The sequence below is a fragment of the Triturus cristatus genome, chromosome 1_1, assembly GCF_964204655.1.
Source record: "Triturus cristatus chromosome 1_1, aTriCri1.1, whole genome shotgun sequence".
Classification (NCBI taxonomy): Eukaryota; Metazoa; Chordata; class Amphibia; order Caudata; family Salamandridae; genus Triturus; species Triturus cristatus.
Window position 1 is genome coordinate 99,330,575 of NC_140579.1, and position 26,437 is coordinate 99,357,011.

The 26,437-nt window shown below is 49.2% G+C and overlaps 1 long non-coding RNA gene across 1 annotated transcript in view; it reads left to right on the forward strand.

The window, feature by feature from the left end:
• The first annotated feature begins 63 nt into the window (after positions 1 to 63).
• LOC146869620 (uncharacterized) overlaps positions 64 to 26,437 on the forward strand; it is a 48,540-nt gene continuing 22,166 nt past the window's right edge. Inside the window, exon 1 of the long non-coding RNA XR_014962403.1 lies at positions 64 to 112. This is a non-coding gene — a long non-coding RNA (uncharacterized LOC146869620). The remainder of the gene's footprint in view (positions 113 to 26,437) is intronic.

The window sequence follows — 26,437 nt, forward strand, 5'->3', positions numbered from 1 at the left end:
GACTTCCGGGTTCATGTTACAGTCACAGAGCAGAGAACAGACTCTTCTGCTGCTTGTGATAAACTCTGGGTTGACACCATTTACGCGTCATGTGGTTATATTTCGAGGATCTGTAAGTGCAGAACTGGAGCTTGTAGATGGGTTTCTGTAAAATCATCTGTGTTATCTTTTACAGGCCAATTCTGCAAGTTCGCTTTTAGAAATCTTTTGGGAATCTCATAAACGTTTCTAAAATACTTTCTAAAGTGTTTTCTTCCTATATTTGTATTTGAATTTTTGTTTCAAAGGCTGAAAAATATCAACTTTTGCTCGTTTCTCAATTTTTTTACTGGCCTTACCATAACAATGCTGGTCAGGCCGGTAAACTAGTAGTTTTGTGTGTAAGGGAAGAATATATTGCTGCCTGTTTTGTCTGTTGTGTATGTTAAGGACGCTTACAATACTATTGCCTGCGCTATATTAGTTCTCACAGCCAGGTAAGCTTGCCCTGCTGATGCCCTGATGTACCTATTCTGTGAGTGAGGGAAGCCTGCACTACTGCTACCATGATGTGCATGTTCGCTGCAACCATGATATACCTGTTCTGTCAGAGGGATGCTTGCACTGCTGTTCTATTGATATACCTGTTCTGTGAGAAGGAAGCTTGCACTGCTCCTGCCTTCTGTACCTGTTCAGTGAGTAAGGGAAGCTTGCACTGCTGTCACCCCAATGTACCTATTCTGTGAGTGAGGGAAGCCTGCACTACTGCTACCATGATGTGCATGTTCGCTGCAACCATGATATACCTGTTCTGTCAGAGGGATGCTTGCACTGCTGTTCTATTGATATACCTGTTCTGTGAGAAGGAAGCTTGCACTGCTCCTGCCTTCTGTACCTGTTCAGTGAGTAAGGGAAGCTTGCACTGCTGTCACCCCAATGTACCTATTCTGTGAGTGAGGGAAGCTTACGCTGCTGCTACCATGATATACCTGTTCGCTGCCACCATGATATGCCTGTTTGCTGCTACCATGATATACCTGTTCTGTTAGAGGGATGTTTGCACTGCTGTTCTCATGATATACCTGTTCTGTGAGAAGGAAGCTTGCACTGCTCCTCCCTGCTGTACCTGTTCAGTGAGTAAGGGAAGCTTGCACTGCTGTCACCCCGATGTACCTATTCTGTGAGTGAGGGAAGCTTGCACTGCTGATGCCCTGATGTACATCTTCTGTGAGTGAGGGAAGCATGCACTGCTGATGCCCTGATGTACCTGTTCTGACACAGAGAAGCTTTTACTTCTGCTCACGTGATATACATGTTCTGTGAGAGGCAAGCTTAGACTGCTGATGCCCTGATGTACCTGTTCTGTGACTGAGGGAAGCTTGCATTGCTGATGACGTGACCTACATGTTCTGTCAGTGAAGAAAGCGCGCACTGCTGATACCCTGATGTACCAATACTATGAGTGAGGGAAGCCTGCACTATTCATGCCGTGAGGTACTTGTTCTTTGAGAGGCAAGCTTAGACTGCTGATACCCTAATGCACCTGTTCTGCGTATGAGCAAAGCTTGCGATGTTTGATACCCTGATGTACCTGTTGTGCGTATGAGGAAAGCTTGTACTGCTGATACCCTGATGTACCTATAATATGAGTGAGGGAAGCCTGCACTGCTGATGCCCTGATGTACCTGTTGTGCGTATGAGGAAAGCTTGCACTGCTGATACCCTGATATACCTATAATATGAGTGAGGGAAGCCTACACTATTCATGCCATGAGGTACCTGTTCTTTGAGAGGCAAGCTTAGAGTGCTGATGCCCTGATGTATACAATTTGTTAATGATGGAAGCCTGCACTCATGATGTCCTGGTGTACCTGCTCTATGGGGGGAAGCTTGGACTACTGATGCCCTGATGTACCTGTTCTGTGAGAGAGAGAAGCTTTTACTGTGTCTACCATGATATACCTGTTCTGTTAGAGGGAAGCTTACTCTGGTGGTGCCCTGATGTACCTGGTCTTTGAGTGAGGAAAGCTTGCACTGATGATGGTGATATGTACCTGTTCCGTAAGTGAGGGAAGCTTGGTATGCTGATGACCGGATGCACCTGCTCTGTGAGTGAGGGAAGCTTGCACAGCTGATGTCCTGATGTACCTGTTCTGTGTGTGAGGAAACCTTGCACTGCCGATACCCTGATGTACTTATTCTATGAGTGAGGGAGGCCTGTCCTTATTTACCTGTTCTGTGAGAGACAATCTTTGGCGCCGATCCCCAGATGTCCCTGTTCTGTGAGTGAGTGAAGCTTACACCGCTGATGCCCAGATGTACCTGTTCTGTGAGTGAGTGGGCCTTGCACTGCTGATGCCTTGATGTACCTGCTCTGTGTGTGAGGGAAGCCTGCACTGCTGCAGCCCTGATGTACCTGCTCTGTGAGTCATGAAAGCTTGCTCTGTTGATGCTATGATGTACCTGTTCCATAAGAGGCAAGCTTAGACTGCTGATATTCTGATGTACCTATTCTGTGAGTGAGGGAAGCCTGCACTGCTGGTGCCCTGATGTACCTGCTCTGTGAGAAGCAAGCTCAGACTGCTGACACCCTGATGTACCTATTTTGTGAGTAAAGGATATCGTGTAGTTCCTATAGTACCCTTACAGGACCTGCGCGTTTGGAGAACATACACTGTGGGCTTGGTGGCAGACTGATTCTGTACACCCCACCGAAAATGTTAGTCTGTTTGCAAACGGCTAGCTCACAGTGCCACTAATGTCCCCTCTTATCGGGGAGAGAATAGTTTCTGGCAACCTCAGAACATGACAACCCTGATCCATCAGAATCGTGGAAACAATGTACTACTATTTGCTCAGTCACTCATGCCTACTGATTATGTCTCAGAGATACACAGAATAAACTGTCTGGGTGTTTGAATAAGGATTAATTGAACAGTTGTTATTCTTGTGTAGAATATATGAGTTGCAACAACCATTAGACAATAGCAGAGATATATGATTAGCAGTACAGCGAATATAAATGTACCTAAGTGTACCTAGCCTGTGAGTAGGTATGTAGCCAAGAATCCCTCTAGGATTTAGTCGAACCCCATTACCTGAAGTATGAATGTAGGTGACCGTCTTGGTCTCAAGTTGGACACCCCGCAAGGGATGTTCAGACCACTGTCAGCTGGAGCATCTGCGTGCAGGAGCCTCAGCGTCTCTGGTCAGTGTGTCGGCTGGAAGTCTTGGTTCCCTCTGCCTAATACTAGCAAGAGGTGCTGTATTTATACAGAAAGTATATAGTGCTCTATTGTCCCTTGTCTCTTGTATTAGCCATTGTTGGCTCTGAGGATGACGTCCGGGATGAACCGTGTATGTAGATTTGGGGGGGAAAGTGGTGTAGCCCCAGCCTGGTTTCTAAGAACCCTCATGAATATTCATTCATACTATGTCTGTCTAAAGATCGCCATTGTTCAGGGAAACCCTCCTTCAGCACCCAGGACAAAACTAAGTAAAAGGTTCATATACTAGATAGAAGCACATAAAAACCATCATGAATGGGCTCTGTAAAAATGTGCTTTAAAATCAGTTGGAAAACAGTCTAAAAACCAGTCTAAAAAGGTGGAAGTGAAAAAATGTTATTTACTGCGAAAATCAGTTGGAATTGTTGCTTTAAAAGTTATAGTCCTAACTGAGTTCGTTCACACAAGTTGAATTTCAACAAGCGTCAAAAGGCCATGCTTTTTAGCGAGAACGTGTCAATTTGTAGGAAATGTTCCAAATCTACTTAGGTTTAGAAAAAAAAGAAAATCCAAATTCTTTCCCCGCACACGACGAGACAATTTTAGATTAAATGTCCTGGCTGGGAGACGCAACATCATCGTTGCTTGCCGCTGCAGGGGATGGTCCTTGTAACACCTCGCAGAGTACGTCAATGGAGCACATAAAATATTCACTATTGCCAATAGCTGGTGTAGTGACTGCCGGTGCTGTAGTCGATACCAGGGTGCTAGAAGTAGAGCTAATGCTCTACCCAGTTATAAGAGGCACCTGTGGGTTTTCGAGGAATGCATTAATCAGGATAGGAATACGCTGGGGACACTGCCGAACATGGGACCTTAATGGTTCCAGCCTGGTATTCAAGTCCGCAGGCGTGTTCGTCGCAAGTGTCAGACAGAGGTTCAACAAGCATTCATCACCGCAAAACAGGCATCAAAGTACAGGTAAGATGTAGTCCATCCAGACGGGTTGAATTGACAGGAACTAAGAGGCGCTCAGTTCCCGTAGGCGCAATGTGCCCAGATGCTGTACCAAGCGTTCACAGTAATTACGCTCCAGGAGCGCTTTCGCCATCTTGTTGGTGGTAATAGGGCCGTTCATTGCGTAGCAAATAGATGACAATCAGAATCCCCGCTATTGATAGCAGGATCAGAGGTAGACCTCCAAAAATGCTTCCAAATACAGAAGGTATGAAGTTTGGAATAACTCTGAGGATGGTCTGAAATGCGCTTAGAAATACTGACCCTATGGTCTTAAATAGGTGTACAATACCACTCGTATCAGACATATTGAAGATACGACCCACAATTTCTGCAAAATGAATGGGGCAGTTTGTACGTATAAGCGCCTGTATCTCAGTCGAGGTCCTTGCGATTTGAAGATCAAAGGTCTATCAAGCAGAGGTTAGAGGTACAGATTGCTGTAAAAGCATGGCATTCAGTCTGCTCAGAGTATCAAATTGTATAAAAGAAACATTCAACGAAGTCCATAATGGCGCCTCACTTACTGTACTTGTCGTGGGAAACAATGCTTGCATACACCAAGTAACCCTGGAATTAACGGTGACCAGATAGGCAATGCCCGGAAGCATACCGCAGCAACCTTGATCGCTCAGCATCAAGTAACTCCCATTTGAGAGTAGCTTGAATACTGGTGAAATCACGGCAGCTGGAGTCCCTTTCATGTTGCACGACATGTTTGCTACTGAACCATTACAAGCTCCGTGCAACGAAATGTCCTGGCACATGAGAGAACCGCTTAAAGCGTTCTTGCAGTTTGTACCACTTAGAAACACTTCTCGATCCCCACTCTGGCATCAAAATCTATATGGTGAGTCCCAGGATTCCTTAATGTATTCCCTACCCATTTTTTCATATTTTCTTGCCTGCCTTTGTTCAAGGCAATATTGAAACTGAAAAGTAGTGACGGGCCGAGTGATGTGGCCATGGAAAAGCCATTCCGTAGACGGAGATTCCGCTACTGTTTATGGTAGTCTGTCAGGTTTTTCGATACGCAGCATTGTATATTTTGCTCCTCTTTGTGTCATCTCAGCCTGTTTATCTGGTAGATTGTATTCAGAAAACAGAGACGTACTGTTAATAAAACGCCAAGGCACATTCCCTGCACGCTAAGATTGCAGAGTCCAGCTCAATAACATAAGAGACCGCAACTGAGATTGCTCGTGTTGTAATAAGGCTAGATCTTGTTCCAGTATGTCCATTGCAGAAGATACAATGTTGCCTAAGGAATATATTCTGGAGGACAAGGTTAACATGTTAACCCATAGTCAACCACTGCTAGAGATTTTTCTAAATTAATACGGTCTATTTCCCGTATTCTCTCTGTGGCCTCTTGTTGGGATATTTTCCAGATTTCATTGTAGGCAGAATAAATGCCAGCATATATGAAACGTGTTGGACGTGGTTTCCTGGGGCCTAGTAAAAAGTCCCTAAGGTCCATGTCTTGTGTGAGTAGCTGTTAGAAATGGGATCTCTGGTTGGCTAAGGCTTGCGCCAAAGCCAGGCCACCACTCTAGTCAGGGCAAGGAAGTTACACGCCAAAGATAACTCCTGCTCACCCTCTTGGTAGCTTGGCCCGACCAGTCAGGCTTATCCCGGAGGCAATGTGTAAAGCGTTTGCGCAACATGCACACAGCAACAACATACTAGGCATACCACAAAAGGAACTCAACACAAGGTTATATATAAAAATAGCCTTTCTATTATCATAAACAAATTAGAATAGTAATCACACAATATACACTGTGCCAACTGGCACCGGGCAATATTTACAGGAGATTATATACACATGACAGGGCCACTCGGGCCACTGTCAGAACCATCACATAGTAAAGGTAGTAAATGTAGAACATATAATAAACGTAGAACACAACCAGTAATTACTGGCAAACACTGTACTCAGCATCATCCTGTAACACAAACCATATTATGCACAGTATCACATTAGGCGTGAAATATATCCTGCACCAACCTCATAAGCCTAAACATATTAGACCATAACCTCCAAAGCATAACTTACATTAGGGGTATAACTCACAGTAGGGAATGATCTCACTAGCATAAACCACAGTATTCAAATAGCCTCATACATAAACCATATTTAGAGGCATAACTCACAGTAGAGGATAAACTCAAACATAAACACAGTATGCAAAACCCCCATGATCATAAAACCACATTAGAGGCATAAATCACGGTGCAGAAAACACAGTATATGAATCACATTTCCTGCGCACCACATAAATCACATTAGGGCCTGGCGCCCTACAAACCTCACAGTCCCCCTGGCCAGCTGGCCCTCTCAAAGGGGCTCAAATGCCCTATGTCCAAAGTGTCACGGCGTGCTGCCAATGCAGCAGAATCCAAAGGGCGCCATTGTTGGTAAAGGAGTGCATCTCACCCCTATCTCCTTTAAAATACCCCCAAAGAACTAACACCGTAAACGTTGCAGCTGACGCTACTTGCCGTGCAGCTGGGATGCAAAGAAGGCCTGGGCACTCACTGTGTCCTCTGGACAATTGCGTAAAACGTTGCAGCTGCCCGCACTGGTGCGGCGCAGTGTGAATAGGCAAATAGGCCCTGGCACAACTGTGCCCTCGGGGCCCTCACTGGGGCTCTCCAAATACATGTCCCCATTGTTGCAGTTGCCCACTGCCACGCGGGGCAACAGTGAAAAAGGCCATATAGGGGGGAAAGCACGAGCCCCTCTGGGCTATTTAACAATAATTATGCCCCTCGTTGGAGCCACACGGGCTCTCAAACCAAACATGCCCAATGTTGGAGCGGCCCGCAATGGCGGATCCGCTCAGGAAAACAGGCATGGTGCCTTCACCGGCACCACACCGCTCATCTTCAGCCCCCACTGCACCTCTCCTCACTTCACCGGGCCCCCTCCTGGAACCCGGGACTTTGATGTGGAACCCAAAAGGCTCCAGCCCTCCTCCTGAGCACGTCCCATTGCGGGGTGGACTCCCGCCTGGGTCTTAGAACGCGACTCTTCGCTTCCAGCCTCACTGCTCTTCCGCTACTGTCCACCAGGCCCCACCCACAACCAGGCGGGCCGCAGATCGCGGTTTCTTTTCTCTTCTTGGTGGTAATGAAGGGTAGGCTCCCTCTTAAGCAGACACATGCGGGGTGGGCACCCGCCATTAAAATGCACGCATAAGCGGGGTGGGCACCCGCAATTAGGATTGAATAAGCGGGGTGGGCACCCGCCGTTTCCAGCATCACGGGGGAATCCCTCACGCCAGGGTTCCCTCTAAAGGGACGGGCAGGGCCGCGATGTGCAGCCCACGCTCTCCCCTTCCCTGGGGAATAAAATATTGCTCACGAGGCGCTCGTGGTCCAAGGAAAGTCCTTAAGGTCCTTTAGGAATCAAGGGGGCAATGCTGGGCCCAGGGAGGCAGCCTGGCAGGTCCTCCTGGGACCCAGCAGCAGCACGCCCCCACAGGTTCAGGAACAGGTAAAGAACAACTTCATGAAGTCACAGCCCCTACATTTATATCCCATAATCATTTGTCTGCAGCGCAGGGCTTGGGGAACCAGATGCAACTGGTTCAAGGGGGATTTGGAGCACTTTGTTTTGCAAGCTCCTCTTCCCCTTTGTCAGGTGGGGGCCCGTCATCAGACACAGCACAGGGGGGCGGAGCCAGCATTCACTAGGGCAGGCACCATCCTATTCAGAGTCAGGGGATTACCCCTCCCACTACTCCCAGCTGTCCTATACAGCCCAGCGCTGACTCACCCTGCCCCTCCTGGAGCCGCACACACCTCCCAGCCCCTGTCACTAACAAGCCAGACATGCAATTCACATCAGGCAGGCAGACACATAGCACACAGAAATGCCAACTTCTAAAATTGGCATTTCCCAACTGGTCACAATAAATCTGCGCACACCATTGCACAGCATTTATTCTCACAATTTCATACATACCAAATTCGACCACGCTGCTCCTTCCATTCAGGAATTACCACTGACACACACTGATCAGGGAATCCCCAATGCATTCCTATGGGAGGGCAGGCCAACCTTACCAAATGTACACAGAGAGCGCACGCACTTTAAACTGGGCCACAGTGCTAAAGTGCCCAGAGGCCTAAAACCACCAACACCATGTCAGAGCTAAGGCAAAAAGTTTAGAGATGAACCTGCCAAAAGGGCCAAGTCCAACAGTAGTGATACATGCTGTTTCACTTCTGTGAGTGTTGAGGTTTCTAGACAATCAATGCACAACTTCCAAACACTGTAGGATGTCACTACCCCTGGATGTTCTTGTTGTACATAACGTGGATCTGGCCTATGGATAGTAAACCTTTCGTTTGTATCCAGAATCTTTTCTGACATCTGTTCATGTCTAAGGGCCAAACCAACCATTCTTTCCAAATTAGGTCTGTTTTATTGTACTGTAAAATGTCATCTATTGTTGCCCCTTCCTTTGAAGTTGAATTTTGCCACCCTCCCATCTGTGATGGTGTTGGAAATCGAGGTGTGTTCAGGTCCTTATTGTTGGCTAATCCAAGACAGGATGTCTGTAGCACAGTGTTGTTGAGAAATATCATCTGCTGTGGAATGAGGCATGCTCTAAATAGCACTCCTGTTCCCTGGACTTGCCAGTCCCTAGAACCCCAATCTGATTTTAAGTCTATTGTGTCCTTCCATAGGTCAAAACCCTGTACATACATTTGGGCAATAAAGGAAGCAGAGTAAATCTGTTTGGTGTTTGTCAACTTAATTTTCAATGCCGATGTTGGTGTAATCTTATAATAGTATGAGATCGGGTCACTGGTGTTAAATCCTGAAAAATATGGGAATTTCTGTGCAAACGTTTGCAAACTACCTTTAGGTGGAGTAGGGCAATGTTCCCACTGGTGGTACTCAAAAACATCTCTAGGTGATATAGATTTGTGTAAGAAATGATGACCATAATGTTGGTAACAGTACAACGTGTCATAGTCTGAATTACCTTCTAACATTTCAGTGTTTTTTTAATCAGACAACAAGTTATTTACAGTTTCAGAGTCCCAATCATCAGAAAATGTACTGGAGGTAATGATCTTACTTAAGGAAATTTTAAACACATGATTCCGTTTTAAAAGTTCAGTTGGATCGAATATTTTGAAATCAACCTTGTCCCAAACTATACCGTCTGGTATAGGAACCGCTGTGATGTTCACTGATGACAAGTCTCTGTGTTCATGATGAGACGATTGATGTGGATTTAAAATCAAATTAACATTTTGGGCTGTAGAGCTTTGTTGAAGCTATCGTCCATTAATAAGCATGCTAAAAGTTAAAACTAATCCTAGCCAGATAAGAAAGAATAGTACCCCAGTAATTACCCAGAGTTCTAACCAAGGTGATACCAGGTAAGTCTGTTTGAGAATGTTCAGGAAGTCTATAACTTGTTGCTTGCGTGTTTTTGGGGCTGGCATCGTTTCCGTTTCACTTGGATCCAAGAAAAACGTATCAAAGTTCTTGAAGTAGCCAGAAGCAGTTCGATCAATTGTAGGAATTGCATCAGGATTTGTTGAAATCAAAGATTGCTCTCGTCGAGGCATGTTGATGTAAACATCAGTATTTGGTCTTATTGCAACTTGAGTGTTGTTTTGAGTTAGATTTTGAAGTTGAACTTCTGGTTCAAGGGGAACGAGTTCCATAGCATTGTTGCATAGTCCTTCATTCCATTCAGGAGGCTTTTCGAACATGATGAGTCTTTCTGTTTGAATGTTTGAATTTCTTGGATTGTAGCTAGAGGAGGGCGTCTGCTACTGTGGAGTCCACATGGCCTACTGTTTAGTATTGGCCACATACTATGGTTTGATCAAGTTGATAGAGACAAATCTTTTCTCCTTTTTCTTGGCAAGGTGCGGCAGACGTACAGTTCTTGTTCCTTGTACTGCTAAGAATGGTACAGCTGTTCCGTATTATGGTCCAAATTCTTTTTTGTCTGCTATTTTCTCTCTGACCAGATCCCCAACATTTGGGATACAGACAGGTCTTGCCGTTACTGCCTTGACTTCCGCAGTGGCATTCTGTTTTAGGTTGACATTGCTTTGTTGTGGCCTGGATTCATTTAGATCTTGTAAAGCAGCCAAACGATCATGGATGTCAAATGGTTTTTCATCCACCACTGCGCCTTCACAATCAAGATCAGGTACCCACATTCTTGTCCAAACAGGATCTCATATGGAGTGACACCCCCTAGAGAACTTCTTGGCTGGTTGTTAAGTGCTCTCTGAGACCCAAATAGGTGATCAACACAACTACCGCCCTTGCCTAATACCCTAGCTCTTAAAGATTGCTTTAAGTCCCGGTATTTCCTCTCCACAACCGAATTTCCCTCAGGATGGAACAAAGAGGAGTACCACAATGCTACACCCATACCTTCCATGGCCTCTTCTTAAACCCGAGAGCTAAACACAGGGCCACGGTCAGAATGTAACGTGCTAATTGCGTATGTACCAATAAAGACTCGCAAATCTTTGAACACACAGTTCGAGCGTCAGCCGAGCGCTGAGGCCAAATCCATAGGACTTTGGAGCATGAATCCACTGCAACCATGATATACTTGTAAGCCCCATCAGATTGTAAGGGGCCGCAGTGGTCCAGATAAACACAAGCAAGATGTTTGTCTGATTTTAATAATGGTGTTTAGGCCGGGCGTGTTATGATGGAGCCTTTTATCTGTTGGTAGATGTCACATTTCAAGACATATTCTTTAGTTTGTTTAGTTAGACCTGGACACCAGTAGCGCTGCTTCAACAAGGAAATAGTCGCTGTGATGCCTGTGTGCACAGAACCAACACCCTTGTGTGCTGCTGAAATTAAACCTAGACTACGATCCATATGTGGTATTACTTTATCGCCCACTCCAGGAATCTGAGCATATGGAATGTTTTGTGCATCTAACTTGTAGGAGTACTTGAGTGGGAATTTCTACTGCTGTGCTGCCTTTGCGTGAAGCAATGATAACCACCGTTATCTCACCGTCAATTCTTGTTTTAGAATGAGTGATTGCAGCTACAGAAGCCGTGTGTACAGCCCTCTTTGCGGCTTCATCAGTCAATGAATTCCCCTCAACGTGAACACCATCACGCTGATGACTCAGTGTATGTATCACGTGAGCCCTTGGTAGTTCGTTTTTCAACTCCACTACCTGTTCCCATAGCATTTTATGCTTAATTCTGCCACCTTTTGCATCTTTGAACCCATTCTGTTCCCAATGATGTAAGTATTCATTATATGACTGTACACAGTAAAAGGAATCACTCACGATTAGTGTGGGAATTCGTGATCTGTATTTACAAGTGCCAGTACTAGTGCTTTTAGTTCTGCCAACTGTGCCTTGCAGTCTCCTAGAGATTGTGTTTTTGTGCAATTTGGAAAGGATTTTCCGTCCCACATGTACCCTTTAACGATAGCACATGCTGCGCTGGATTGTTGCTTACTTCCTATGGCCGGTTGAGCAGATCCGTCAGTGTAAATAATATATTCATACTGATCTAGAGACAAGATTTCATTTGGTAGAGGATATTCTTGTCGGTATTGCAGGAATGCTTGTGTTTTTAGACTTGAATCAAATCTGTATTCAACATCCATTGCAGTAAGAGAATTAGCTCATTGTATCCATCTCGGATGTAAGGCTTTTGCATTCGGAATGCTTGCCATAGCTTCTAAAGCCGGTACTGGAGTTACAACAATTATACCCCTGAGCCAGGGCTCTTTCTCTTACTACCGTGGTCTGAACTGCTCTCAGGATTTTTTCAATTGATGTGAAACTCATTTCTGCGTTTGTGTACAGGTGTGATTTGTATGCAATAGGTACCGTTGCGCCTTCATTGAAGGTTAAGTTAGTGTACCACATTGACCGGCTATAACACGGATCACCAAGTTGTGTACGTTTACGCGTGTCTGTAAGTGTTTGGAAGCAATCATGTCTTCTTGTAGTGAACGCAGGATGTTTGAGTGTTCCTGTGTCCAATGTCTAGCTGAAAAGTCAGATTTCATTAAGTCGTAGAAAGGTTTTACTCTCTCTGCATAATCTAAAATGTTTGTTCTGCTGAAATTTAGGAATCCCAGTATTGACTGCAAATTTTTCAATGTTTTTGGAGGTTGGCGCAGCACACGCTTTTCTAAAAAGCCAGCTGCCAGGCTTTTCCCTTCACTTGACAGCTCATATCCTAAAAACAGGACACTGAAATGGGCTGCTTTTGAAGTTACATTTGTAGCCCTCAGAGGCAAATCCCATAATAATGGTGCTCACCCTGGTCAAGTGCCTTATTAGGTCATTGTCCGTCAGATAAATATCATCCACATAGGACAATGCTTCCTCATCAAAATTTTGGAGTTACTCTTGCTGAGAATACCCCGGGGCTGTTCTCATACCCCTGGGGGAGTCGACAAAATTGTCAATGTCACCCCAACGCTGAGAAAGCGCTCAAATACCTGCTTTCAGGCGCTATATTTTGGCAGAAAAATCCATTTGAGATATCAAGTGTTGTCTTGTATTTTTTGCGCACAATGTTATTCATAAATGCTGCACTGTGTGCATTTTGGACAGCGAATGTGCAAGTGTTTAAATGTCTGTAATCTAAAACTAGACGATATGTATTGTTGGGTTTCATGACAGGAAACAAAATATTGTTCATTGGTGAGGTGCATGTTTCAATCACCCCTTGATATTCAAGTTGATCTAAGATCTCCTTGGCCTGTTTTTTAGATTCTTGCTTTTTAGGATATTGCCTCTGTGCATTTGGTGACACTTTTAACCGGATCACGTGGTGGGTTGAATTCTCATCCCATCCAGCATGATTTTTGTACAATGCTAGAGCTAGGGCTACTGCCCACTCCAGTGCAAATGCATGTTTAAGATGTATGGGAACAAGGTCGGAGAAGGCTGGAAAAATGATTGTTTCTTCCCTAGGGCACTCCATGACAAATGCTGGCGGCCGATGTTGTTCTGCTACTAGGATGTCATATCCAGATGACAGATTTTCCCTAAAGAGACCTTTAATTTTCCTGGTCTTGTCCCCATCCTTTTTTCATTGTTATCTTGTGTAACTTATATGGGACGCCAACCCTTGTATCTGGTGTTTCCACCGAGATGTAATCATTCAAGTCCGCTGTCACCAGAAATTCCTTCAGGTTCTGGCGAGCTATTGTCACTTCTGTCGTGCTGTCTAGCATCGTCAGAGCCCATTCCCCGTTCAGAAGTTGCGTCCTCAGTATTCTGGGCATGTCTGATCTTCAGGCCTGCAACTTTGTTTTTCTTAAATTGAGGTTTAGATTTTGGCTTATCGTGTTTTTTAGAAGTGTAATCCTGAGCGTCTTGCTTGTCTTTGGACTTTGTACGCTCTTCTTTGTGTTCTGACCGTCCTTACCTCTCGGAGTTTTTTTATGAACCCTGAAAGGAACGAAAGGAATGTGTATCAGTATCCTGATACAGGTCAGGTTATCCCTATTCCTGAGATTACACCTCTTTTCAGAGGGCTCCTATGAAGGAGATCTGTCTCGGGATTGAGATCTTTTTTTAGTAAAGTTTTGTTGTTTTTTGTTTTCCCACTGCTTTATAGAAGAAGACGGTGTCTGCATAGTAGTGTCCTTTTCAGGATTGCCCATTTGTTGTGGTTTCACAGCTTTCCCACCCAAACTGTCTCTTTCTAATTCTGCATATGCAATTTCAGTAATTTTGGACAGTTCGTGTTGTTGGTGCACTGGACAGGGGCGTAACACAGGCCCCTGCATCCCCCGCGGTGCGGGATGGCCCCCAAGCTGCAGGGGGCCCCCTCGGCACAGTACTCATGCCACTGCAGTCTGGAGCACAGAGCTGCAGAGTGCAGAGAATGACTCACGGTCTTTTCGTCTGAAGGACCAATCTTTTCGGTGTTGAGTTTGACAAACGTCCACTTTTCAGACGACGGTCTGTTATTCTCAGGCAGCCATAGTTCTGACGTCAATATTTCGAAGGTTTACAATGATACAGTTTGTATATTTTGTATGTGGTTTAACTTTTAACATTGTTCAAAAAGAACCGCCGAAACGGAACCCATTCTCAGCTTCATATTTTAAATCGACAGTTGTTTGTGCGGTGCTGTGACTAACTCGGTTCTATCTATAAGCATAATTTCTCAATTATGTGCACGTCTGTTGTTTACGCACAATGCAGCCGTGTAATATTTTCTTCCAGAAAGATAAAAATGTGGGCCTTTTTAATTGTCAACGCGGGCCCGTGCGATATTATATTTTCTCTAGTGCATGTGTACCAATTAATGGCTGGTGTAGCTCTGATTTTGCGTGACAATGCAAACGATGGGTGCATGGAAGAAAAACATCAGATTATACGTCCCCAATGGATTCATAAGCTGCATGAGGTACTGCAGGAAGGTACTGGTGCACCATGGGTGATCACAGCTGGGGATTTTTTAATTGAAAGGAACATTCCCAATCCTGCTGCAGAATTGATATTTATGGCTTCGTGAATTTTAATGGTTGGAAATCTTTCAGCTGAATCCTAGTTTTAACTTGGAAACCGAACGTTCACCATCTCTAAGCTGTATTTCATGCTTCTATTTAAGTTCTTTATGGTCTTGCTCTGTTTTGCATACAGTCAAATTGTGGGATAGCTACTGGTGTGGGGCTGCCCTGTGTATGGATGTAAAGTCCTGGTCCTCTTCCCTGAGTGTTAGGCTGTATCTGGTTTTTGGGTCTCGTCTGAGACAGCCCAGGCTGTCTCTTCGAGACATTTTCTAAGTGGGCTTTTAAAAGTGCCACCAGAGGCTTTTCCTAGCATGAAGCTTGGGTGCATGAGCACGTGCACGCGCGCAGCAGCCATCTGGCCGTCATGGCCCATAAAGCACAGCGCTCTCCCAAGCCCTCGCTCTGCCCCTCCACTACCTCCTCGTCTGCTTCAAAGGGTTTCATTATGTTTTTTAGGTCTCGGGACCATCCGGTCGGCAGACCGGAAGTCCGGAGATTTAATGACTTGGGAGAAGAGGGGCTTGAACCCGCCCCTCTTCTGCCCTGTTCTCCATTGGCTGGCCTCGTAAATGCTGGCCAGCTATTGGAGAAGAGGTCCCGTCACTCCAATCATGCCCCGTCCTTTTCGGATCGGGGGCGTGTTTTTTGCAACTTTTCGCATTCTCTCCTCCAGCCAATGGCTGGAGGAGAGAAAAGACAAACACGCCCCCGAATCCGAAAAGGACGCTGCCTTTCTCCGAGGCATTTCTGCCCTGCCTCAGAGAAAGGCGGTGGTGTCTTCCGGTGCCCTCGTCGTGTTTTAAAGTCTTCCACAGAGTATCCCAAAGTTTTCTTTTTTCCAACTCTTCATTCTGATTGGACTGTGTCACTTCGTTCGTTTTCTATAATATTGTTGATTTCGCAAACAGCTTGTTTCCGCTTCTGTATGTTGTAGCTTTTCTGTTCGGTCTGGAGTGCATTGTCCGACTTCTCTCTGGCAGCCCTTTATGGCTGGCTACTGGCGCGAGGCATGGCGCTGGCTTTCTCTTGCGTGAACCACAGCCAGCGGAGCAGTTTCTAAGTGGAGCGCAGCCGACACCGACCCAGGCGGAGTCTAGCAGGCCTTTAGCCTATGAACCGCGGGCTTTTGCAGTTTCTGTTCCCTAGTGGGCTCTCGCGAACTTAAAGGCTGACAATCCACTATTGATACAAAATGTAACATGAATGCCTTCCTAAAGCGCTGTAGTTGCGGTACTAGGCAGTGCTTCTGACAGATGTGCGCTATATAAATGACAAAGTTCAAGTTGGAGATTACGAGGCGATGAAATTAACCATCCATTCTGCGATAATTACATCAAACGGCCTTAAACAGGCATGGGCAGACCCTTCGTTGTATTACCCGCACACTGATTTGTTTTGGCCCAGTAACATGCTATCGACCATTTAAATCGGATACAGGCCGCAAACTGAGCAACTCCAGCATATCATCTGTTCTCACGGACATCAGTGGTACTCATTTTATTAGTTGAACATTAGTCTGGCATTTAAATCTGTGGCATATAGTTACACATTGATCGTTGCCTTGCTTAACATAACCCTCTGAGCTACCTCACCAGTTTATTTTGTTTTATGGACCGCTCATCTCCAGAGTGCCTAGATAGAGGATTCGTCCAAGGTCACAGGGCATGGGTGTGGTCAGGGTCGGATTGGGATCACAATTAGGTCTGGGCACTCCTTAAAAACAAAAAGTGGCCCACATTCCCGGATCGGGCCTTTTCATTAAACACCAATTGATTAGTCTCATTGGGCACATGTTTATAGAAATGTTTGGTAATTTTAATATTTTATGGCTGATATAGACAGTAGCGTGGGTAAAAACTAGGCGCACTGGGTTTAATTAAACTGTTTATTGTTCTGGTGTTAATTCAATTTCTAATGAGCATCCAGTGCATAATGCACACGACATTGGGTGGCGATACGGAATTATTGACATTTACGAAAATATTGCCGACTTGATTAGAAGTTTGCGCTTTCCTAATCAAAAGATCGAAGTTTCAAAAAGCCACAGGAATGACGCGAAGGCAAACAATACTGGCAGCAACAGTGACACCTAGTGGCCTTATTGCGTGTTACACTGTAATAAAGACGCAGTAGCAGTGTGCCTATAGAGACGGCTGCTAGTACCGTACGAATCTGCATGAATATTCATGAAGCGGAGAAGGCCGCGTGTGCGTGTCTCTGCGCGCGAGGACTGGTGGTGTTGGCACACAGGAGAGACAGCTGCACCAGCCTCTACAACACACACGCGGAGCGCGGGGGCCGCAGCTGTCGCTGCACGGACGCGAGCTCTCGAGCCGGGGTAGGCAAACAGGCGGAGCGACAGACGGCCGCCATACCAGCCAGCCGGTTGCTTGAACATGCGCACGGCGCCTCCGGAACTTCTCTACGTTTTTATAAAAAAAAAGAAATACAGTTTACTCTTTTAGAAGAACTACGCTGACTCAGCCATTTTTTTTGCGTTTGAGGTGTCTAAAGGTAATATACACATACAACTTTAAATGTAACCTAATGAATGCAGACAGGACAAGTCGTAAACAGCAATTACCTCTGTTTTCCAACTTGTGCCGTCAAAAGTTCTTTCATGAGCCTGCTGGACTACTCTGTGTAACCCTGTATTCTCCAGTGTTGAAATTTAAGGGTTACAGGCAGGGCTTTAAGTGGGATGAAAGATTGGGCGTGGGGTGGGGGGTGGGTCTCAAAGGGGCGTTGTCAATGTAATTAAGGGTGTGGCTTAAAACGCGTAAACTAAACAGCTGTGCTTAGAGTGGTGTGCCGCCCAACTTGCATTTTGATGATTTATTGCTAATCTCGTCACAGGTGCTGGAAGGTTTGTGGAAGCCACTGTGTGTGTGGCTCTGTGTATGTGGCTCTGTGTGTGTGGCTCTGTGTGTGTGGCTGTGTGTGTGGCTCTATGCGTGGTGGCTCTGTCTGTGTGTGTAGGTGGCTCTGTGGGTGGCTCTATTTGTGTGTGGGTTGCTTTATGTGAGTGGCTCTGTGTGTGGGTGGCTCTGTGTGTGGGTGGCTGTGTGTGTGTGGCTCTGTGTGTGAGTGCAAATGCAAAAGGTCTCGCATTTGAGAGTGATTAGAACCCGGGCCGGGGAGGCGAAGCCAGACCCAATAGGGGCCCGGGCAAAACGCTGTCCGGGGGCGGCGCCCCTCCCCCGGCCACCCCCTTCAGGCATTTGAATAAGGGCTAGGCCGACGGGGGCCAGGATTGGCCCCGAGGGCGCGAGCGAGCCCCCCTCCAATCAGGGGTCGAGCTCAGGGGCCAGGGGGGGGGGAATAAAAGGGGGTCACCGGGTCTAGTGATCACAAATTCCCCCTTCCCGGGCCAAGGGAGAACAAAGAAGAATCGGCGCGGGCTTACCTGGAGGCGACCGGCAGCGGCGAACGGATTTTTGGCGCCTAAAAATCCAAGCGGGTCGAGTATTCGGAGGATCCAGCAAAGAATCAGCCCACGCTTCGCCAAGGCTCGGGGGCTTCGGACACGTGAGGCACACGCCTTCGTCAGCCGCTGATCAACGAGCCGGCCACCACGGGACACCACCAGCAGGGAGGCGGAGGAGCGGGGCCACCCCCATTGCAGGCAGCGGGGAAAGGCAGCGACGGCCGCGGGGAAGACACGGCGTTTGGCATCTGGCACTGAGGGAGCCCCGGGAGCAGCGGAAACAGGGCTAACATCAGCCGCGAGCTGCCCGGCATCCCCCAACATCCCAGGCAGCTTCCCCGCCCGCACGTTGGATTGCAAGCGCTTCCGCTTTCGTCAGTTCCACCCAGAGGAGGGGAGCGCGCTAGAGAAGGGCGCGCCCCCTTAAAGGGGCAGTACGCGGCGGTGGGAAATCGTAAAGCAAGCTGCCCAGCGCGAAAGGAGAGGAGAACTGGGACGGAGGATGGCAAGCAGGAAAGGGGCAACAGGAAGGAAGAAGCAGCCCCCGGCCCGCTTCAGGGAACTACAGGAGCAACCAGCCACAAGGAAGGCAGACACAAGGAAGCGCAAGGAGGACGATCTGGACGAGGATCTACTGGACATGCTGGAACAGGCAAGGGCACTGGTGGCGCTGAAGGGCAGGAGCTGGATGGAACAGCAGATCAAAGAAGCCCCCCCCCCGGGAAAAGGGAGACGACAAGGCCAGGTTTCCACATCGCCACCCCCACCAAAGAGAGCAAAAAAGGGGGGGTCTGCAGCCAACACGGCGCCCCCCCACAGGAGCAAAACACGGGCAAACAACGAGGGAACCCCGTCTCAAGCATCCAGGAGGAAGACCCAACCGGCAGCGGTACAGGTGTGCAGCTCGGATTCGGACGATGGCAGCGAGGGCGAGGGGTCTGTGGCCAACACGGCGGCCCCGCATGAAGGACCCAAGAAGAGCACCCTGGGTAAGCATGGACTACCACGCAGCGCTCGGGGGCAGCCAGGGGGGCTGGGGCCACAGAGCAGAAAGGGGCCACAGGCTGAGACAGGGATTGAACACAGCGCAACAGTAAGGGGGCCGTGGCACACGCAATCCCCCTGGCAAACAGGCACGGGCCTGGGGGAGGCCTGGCCGGGGGGGGCGATGCAACCCCCACCCTGGGTACCCTGGTGGCAATGGCCAGGAAGTGGGGTCCCATTCCCGGGGAATGCACCTTGGGCCGCAGGGGGCCAACAAGGAGCCTTGCGGTAGACAGAGCGGCCAAACAAGGGCCACAGGCAGCCGGGAGGGCGGACGAGGAGCCCCCAGGGGGCAGCCAAGGAGAGGGGGCAGAGGCGGAGCAAGCGCAACAGGAGCACGCAGGGGCCATGACGGGGGAGGGCGCAGCCACAGCAGGGGTAGGCGAGGGCAAGCCAGCAAGCGAGTATATGCGCCCATCCCCAAGCGACCCTCCCACAACAACAAGGTTACTGGGTCTGGCAAACCTCATCCCACTCCCGGTAAAGGAGAGAATCTGGAGGAAGGAATTTATAGACATATTTTCCCTGCTCGAAGTGAGGCAGGCAGGCTTGGATCTCACCACACAAGACAGGAAAGACGAAGACAGGAGAGGCCCCAGGAAACCCAGGGTGGACAGAAGCATAGAAAACTGGTTAAAAGCCTTTAGGACATTAGCGTGCGTTTTTATTGAAAAATTCCCGCAGAGCGCAGCGTCGCTGATCCTATATGAGCAGAAGGTGCACGAGGCGCAGCAGCAGTTCCAAGGGAATGCATGGCTACAGTACGATGAGGGTTTCAGGGAAAAAATGCAGGTATGGCCAACGATAGGCTGGGACTGCCAAGACATGGAGGGCTATTCCAAACACATGGTTGCAGCCAGGGAAGGTGTGGGGGTGAAAGAGACTAATTTTCGCCCCTACGGGAGTAAGGGCAAATTTGAAGGGTACGGTAAAGATCCCAAGGGAAGGGGACAACCAGCCACGAAATCCAACAAGGCGTGCTGGAAGTTTGAAAAGGATGAGTGCAAGTGGGGGGCCGCATGCAAGTTCAAGCATGAATGCGGGTCATGCGGGGGGAACCACCCTGCGATACGATGCCGGCGACACACAGGGCAAGCGGCAGAGAAACCAAAGGCAGAACCAAAGTAATGAGAAGCGGGCCCCAACGGGGGGGGCCGGGGGAAAAGGGGGCGGAGGACAGGCGCTCCCTACACCCATAAAAGCAGGCAGGCTATTGCAACTGTTAAACAGGTACCACAAACCAGCAGACAGGAAATTATTGGCGGAAGGGTTTACGCGAGGTTTCCCCATCCCATACTGCGGCCCTAAGGGGGCACGGGAGAGCAATAATTTGAAGTCAGTCAAAGACAACCCCGAGGCAGCAAAGCAAAAGGTGGAAAAGGAAGTTGGGTTGGGCCGGGTGGCGGGCCCTTTCCCTACTCCGCCGCTAGAGGACATGGTGATATCCCCGCTGGGCTTAGTCCCCAAGAAGGAGCCAGGCAAATTCCGCTTGATTCACCACCTATCATACCCGGAGGGGGAGTCAGTCAATGACTGGTTAGAGCAGGGAGCATGCTCGGTGGCCTATGCCTCGGTTGACGATGCAGTGGACCTGGTTAGACAGGAAGGGGCGGGGGCCCTCATGGCCAAGTCTGATATAGAATCAGCGTTTAGACTACTACCGGTGCACCCAGACAGCTATCATTTGTTGGGCTTTAGACTGGAGGGGGGCTACTACTACGATAGGTGCCTCCCCATGGGCTGCTCAATCTCGTGTGCACATTTCGAAGCCTTTAGCAGTTTTCTAGAGTGGGAACTGGGCCAGCGGACGCCGAGAGGGGGGCGGGTCCACTACCTGGACGACTTCTTGTTCGTGGGTAGGGCAGACACAGAGGACTGCGCCAACCTCCTCACTAGTTTCAGGACATTGACGCAGGAGCTGGGCATCCCGTTAGCTCACGAGAAAACCGAGGGTCCCACAACGAAACTAACGTTCCTGGGGATAGAGCTGGACTCAGTGGCAGGGACATGCAAGCTGCCAACCGACAAGGTAGCGGACATGCTTAGCGACATACGTAGTTTGAGGCAGCAGAAGAAGGCGACACTGGGAGCTGCAACAGCTACTGGGGAAACTGAATTTTGCCATGAGAGTAATTCCCGCAGGGCGCGCATTTGCCCGGCGGATAGCATGGCTTACGAGGGGCTTGGCACAGAGGCACCACAGGGTTCGCATTACACAGGGAGTGAGGGACGACTTGGTCCAATGGGAGAGTTTTCTAACAGATTTCAACGGCACCCTGATCTGGCGGGCCCCCTGGGCTCTTGCCAGTGAGTTAGAACTCTACACTGACGCAGCAGGGGGGTACGGCATCGGGGCCCTCCTGGGGACGGCGTGGTCGGCAGGGGCATGGCCGGAGGCTTGGCACGCAGCAGGGCTAACCACGAACATATCACTACTAGAACTTTTTCCCATAGTGGTAGCCTTCCACATCTGGGCCCCCCAACTAGCGAATAGGCAGATCACTTTGTGGTCAGACAACCACGCAGTGGTGCAGGCAATCAACACAGGAGCGGCGCGTTGCCCAGCAGTAGCGGCCTTGCTGAGGAAGTTAGTGGGCTGCCAGTTGAGAGGGAACATTGCAATAAGGGCCAGGCACATTCCGGGCGTGGAAAACTTAGTGGCGGATGCTATTTCTCGTTTCCAGTGGGAAAAATTCAGGAAGCTGGCCCCGGGCACAGACAGGAAGATGACCCCGATGCCGGAGGAAGCGTGGGCATGGGTGGAAGCGGTTTGAGATGGTTGCTGGAGAATGCACTGGCCCCAAAGACCAACAGCCGGTACCGGAGGTGCTGGGAAACGTTCAGGGCCAAAGCAGGTCTACAGAGGGGGCAATGGGCCGGGAAAAGGGACATCCTGGATTTCATCGACTGGGCCTTCAAGGAAGGGAAATCAAAATCCTGGGCACAAGCGCATTTAAGTGCGGTAGCATATTACACGAAATTGGCAGGGCAGGTCGACCAAACAGGGGCGTTTGAATGTCGCATGGCCATGAAAGGGTGGGGTAGGTTACAGCGGGCACCAGAGGACGCAAGGCGCCCCATCCACTTCAGATTACTTCAGGCGATGCTGGGGGCCCTGGCCGGGATATGCTCCTCGAGGCATGAAGTCACACTGTTCCGGGCAGCGTTTGCAGTAGCATTCTTCGGGGCATATAGGGTCAGCGAGGTGGTAGCCCCCTCAGTGGTGGACGCAGGAGCGGTATGCATACAGAGAGAAGGGGTGGTCATGCAGGATGAACACATGGACATACTGCTAAGAAGGTCCAAGACGGACCAGACGGGCAAGGGAGTATGGACCAGATTGCACTGCACGGACAATGCAGATCATTGCCCGGTATGTCTACTAAGAAGGCACCTAGAGAGCAAGCAGGGGAAGACGGGGCCGCTATTTCAGCACAGAGATGGATCTTTCCTCAGCCGCTTTCAGTTTATAGCGGTAATGAGGAAGGCGGTAGAAGCGTTGGGTCTCCCCGCACGGGAATATGGGTCGCACTCATTTAGGATTGGGGCGGCCACCACGGCGGCAGGGCTGGGCATGGGGGGGGCGCTATTAAGGGGATAGGGCGGTGGGCGTCCGGCGCTTACAAGCGTTACATACGCCCAGCAATATGCTAAGACCCCCTCCCTCCCTTCCCCCCCCCCCTCTCTTCCAGATTCGGACGCTGCACGCAAGAAGGTGTGGATCGTGGGGCACTCGTACGTTACGTGGGCACAGCGGTGGGCAGCGGCCAGACGGGACTTTGGCGGGATCTGGCTACGGGACACCGACATAGAATGGTGGGGGCGCCCCGGGATGAGATGGGGAGAGCTGCTGTCCATGGTGCGGGATGCGCTACAGCGGGGCAGCAAGCCAGATGCAGTGGTGGTCCACTTGGGCGGGAATGACTTGGCAGCAATGGGGCGAAAGGCACTCCTGGAAGACATGCAGAAGGGCCTCACAGCACTAGCACGAATGGTACGCCCCGCGGACATAATTTTTTCAGAAATCATAGTGCGGAACACCTGGCGGGGGGCAATCGACCTGGGGGCGGTGGAAAAGTTTAGGAAGAAACTCAATATTACTATGGCAAAAGTATGTAAGGCGAATGGCTGGGGTTTCGTACGTCATGGGTTCATAAACTTAAGATCCCCGGGGTATCACAGCGAAGACGGAGTTCACCTCACAGGGGTGGGGATGGATATGTTCCTGCTGAACATTGTGGGGGTTCTGGAGCAGAGGGGTTTCCTATGACAGTCAGGCGGGGTAGGAGTCGGCTAGGGGGGAGCTCCCTCTGATCGAGAAACCATAGGGAGCGTGGCGGAGCTAGACAGACTAAATTAACAATAGAAAGGGGAGAACCCATTAGAAGATAGATGAGAGGCTCTCGCAGTGCCTTGGGGATGCCGCACGGCAGGGGCGCTGAGGGAGCCAAAAGGGCGGCACGCCGCCAACAAAGAGTAGAGACAATGCTCTCCCCATGACCCTTGGGATGCCTCACGGCAGGGGCTCAGAAGGAGACAAAAACAAAGGACCCAGTCACAAGAAATTAAAGTAGATACACAAGAAAGGCCCTTGGGATGCCAGCCGGCAGGGGCCTCTGGGAGAAGGGAGGGCCCATGTAAGGACACAGGGCGAGCGGGACGGCACTTGCGGCCCGGACAGGTCCAAACGGAGACCCGCCCAATCGGTAGCAAGCTGAAGCCTAAACCCGGAAGCAGGAAACACAGAAAGGGTTCCCTCCCCTCCCAGGTGATTGATAAAGCTGGGGCAAGAATAACCATGCAACATGTACATAACCATGAACAATGTGTTACAATTGTATAAAGTTTTTGTGATATGAATAAACTGCGACCTTTTCAGGCACCCAACAAAAGTTGTCAGTGGTGATTTGAGGTAGCAGAGCATAGCAGGATGGTACGAGGGGGGGGAAGCAGGGAGGGGAGATCCGCCGCCTGGATGGGGTTAGAACCCGGGCCGGGGAGGCGAAGCCGGACCCAATAGGGGCCCGGGCAAAACGCCGTCCGGGGGCGGCGCCCCTCCCCCGGCCACCCCCTTCAGGCATTTGAATAAGGGCTAGGCCGACGGGGGCCAGGATTGGCCCCGAGGGCGCGAGCGAGCCCCCCCCCAATCAGGGGTCGAGCTCAGGGGCCAGGGGGGGGAATAAAAGGGGGTCACCGGGTCTAGTGATCACAAATCCCCCCCCCGGGCCAAGGGAGAACAAAGAAGAATCCCACCCACCCACACCTAAGAGTCGGGCGTCGCAGCTACAAGGTGGAGGGTAGCGGAGCTAGACAGACTAAATTAACAAAAGAAAGGGGAGAACCCATTAGAAGATAGATGAGAGGCTCTCGCAGTGCCTTGGGGATGCCGCACGGCAGGGGCGCTGAGGGAGCCAAAAGGGCGGCACGCCGTCAACAAAGAGTAGAGACAATGCTCTCCCCATGACCCTTGGGATGCCTCACGGCAGGGGCTCAGAAGGAGACAAAAACAAAGGACCCAGTCACAAGAAATTAAAGTAGATACACAAGAAAGGCCCTTGGGATGCCAGCCGGCAGGGGCCTCTGGGAGAAGGGAGGGCCCATGTAAGGACACAGGGCGAGCGGGACGGCACTTGCGGCCCGGACAGGTCCAAACGGAGACCCGCCCAATCGGTAGCAAGCTGAAGCCTAAACCCGGAAGCAGGAAACACAGAAAGGGTTCCCTCCCCTCCCAGGTGATTGATAAAGCTGGGGCAAGAATAACCATGCAACATGTACATAACCATGAACAATGTGTTACAATTGTATAAAGTTTTTGTGATATGAATAAACTGCGACCTTTTCAGGCACCAACAAAAGTTGTCAGTGGTGATTTGAGGTAGCAGAGCATAGCAGGATGGTACGAGGGGGGGGAAGCAGGGAGGGGAGATCCGCCACCTGGATGGGGTTAAGCTATTGACATTGTAAATAACAATGCCGTTCCTTTAAATGTTTTAAAAACAAAAACATAAACAAAAATAATGTCATGAGCAATGCCAATAGCTCTAACTTTACCAATGCCGAGACCATTGCATTGTAAATGCTTGTTTAGACCTTTATGTTGGTTGCAGCTCGGAGCCGGTCGGTCCGTCCATAAAACACAGAATAAATAAGAATGCACCAATTCATTTCAACAAATTCCCTCCCAGCAGACATGAAGTGAACGTCCATATCGTTGGCTGTTTGTGCCTGCTAAAAACCTAAACGAGAAATAAAATCTTTGCTGTAGATTCAGATATTGCCTCGGTGCAGTATTTGGGAGAACCGTGCAGTGGCTCTGCGCCTTTGACTCTTCATTGTCACACTCGTTCCAGCTCCCGACTCTACCTCCCCTGCTCTGTGCAGACATTTTATTGAAGCTGATCCGCGTCTCTATCTCTCAGTACACAATGTTTCCCTGTCTCTCATTCACTTTCTCACGCTCTCTTTCTAAGTCTCTCTCTCTCAATCTCACTTTACCATCCTCCCCCTTTCTCGCCCAATTTACCAGTCCACCCATGTCTCTCAATCTCCTCCCTCTCACGTTTCCTATCCCTTGTCTCTTTATATCTCTCTCTCCCTCTTTCCGTCTCTCTCACCTTACTCATCCCCTTGTCCTTTCATCCCACTCTCGCCCTCTATCTCTCTTATTTAACTCACCCATCCTTGACACGCAATATCTCACTCCTTCCCTATTTATCTTTCATCTTACTCACCCTGTTGTCTTACCTCACCCCCTCTATCTCTTGCTCCCTCGCCAACTCCTTCACCCAAGTTGCCCCATCTCTCTCCACCTCTCCCTCCTGCTTTCTTTCACCTTACCCACTCACCTGTGTCTTCATCCCTCTACCCTTTCTCTCTCACCCTACACACTGACCTCTGTCTTCGTCTCACTCCACTTTTTCTCGTTCTCTCTGCTTACAATCCATGTTGCCCCATCTCGCTCTCTGTCTTTAACATTTCTTGTTTGTTTACATATGTATCTCTATTTCTCGTGTCTGTGTTTTACGCTCGTCTTTCCGCTGTCTCACACACTCATCTCAGTCTTTTGTTTCTCTGTCTGCCGCCCTATCTGCCTCTTAACTCCATCTGTCCATCTGTGTCTCGTTTCTATGTCTGCCACCCTATCTGGCTATTATCTTCATCTGGCCCCTGCCCCTTCAAAGCACTTTAAATGCTTACATTTTTCAAACATGTTAAATAAATATTTAG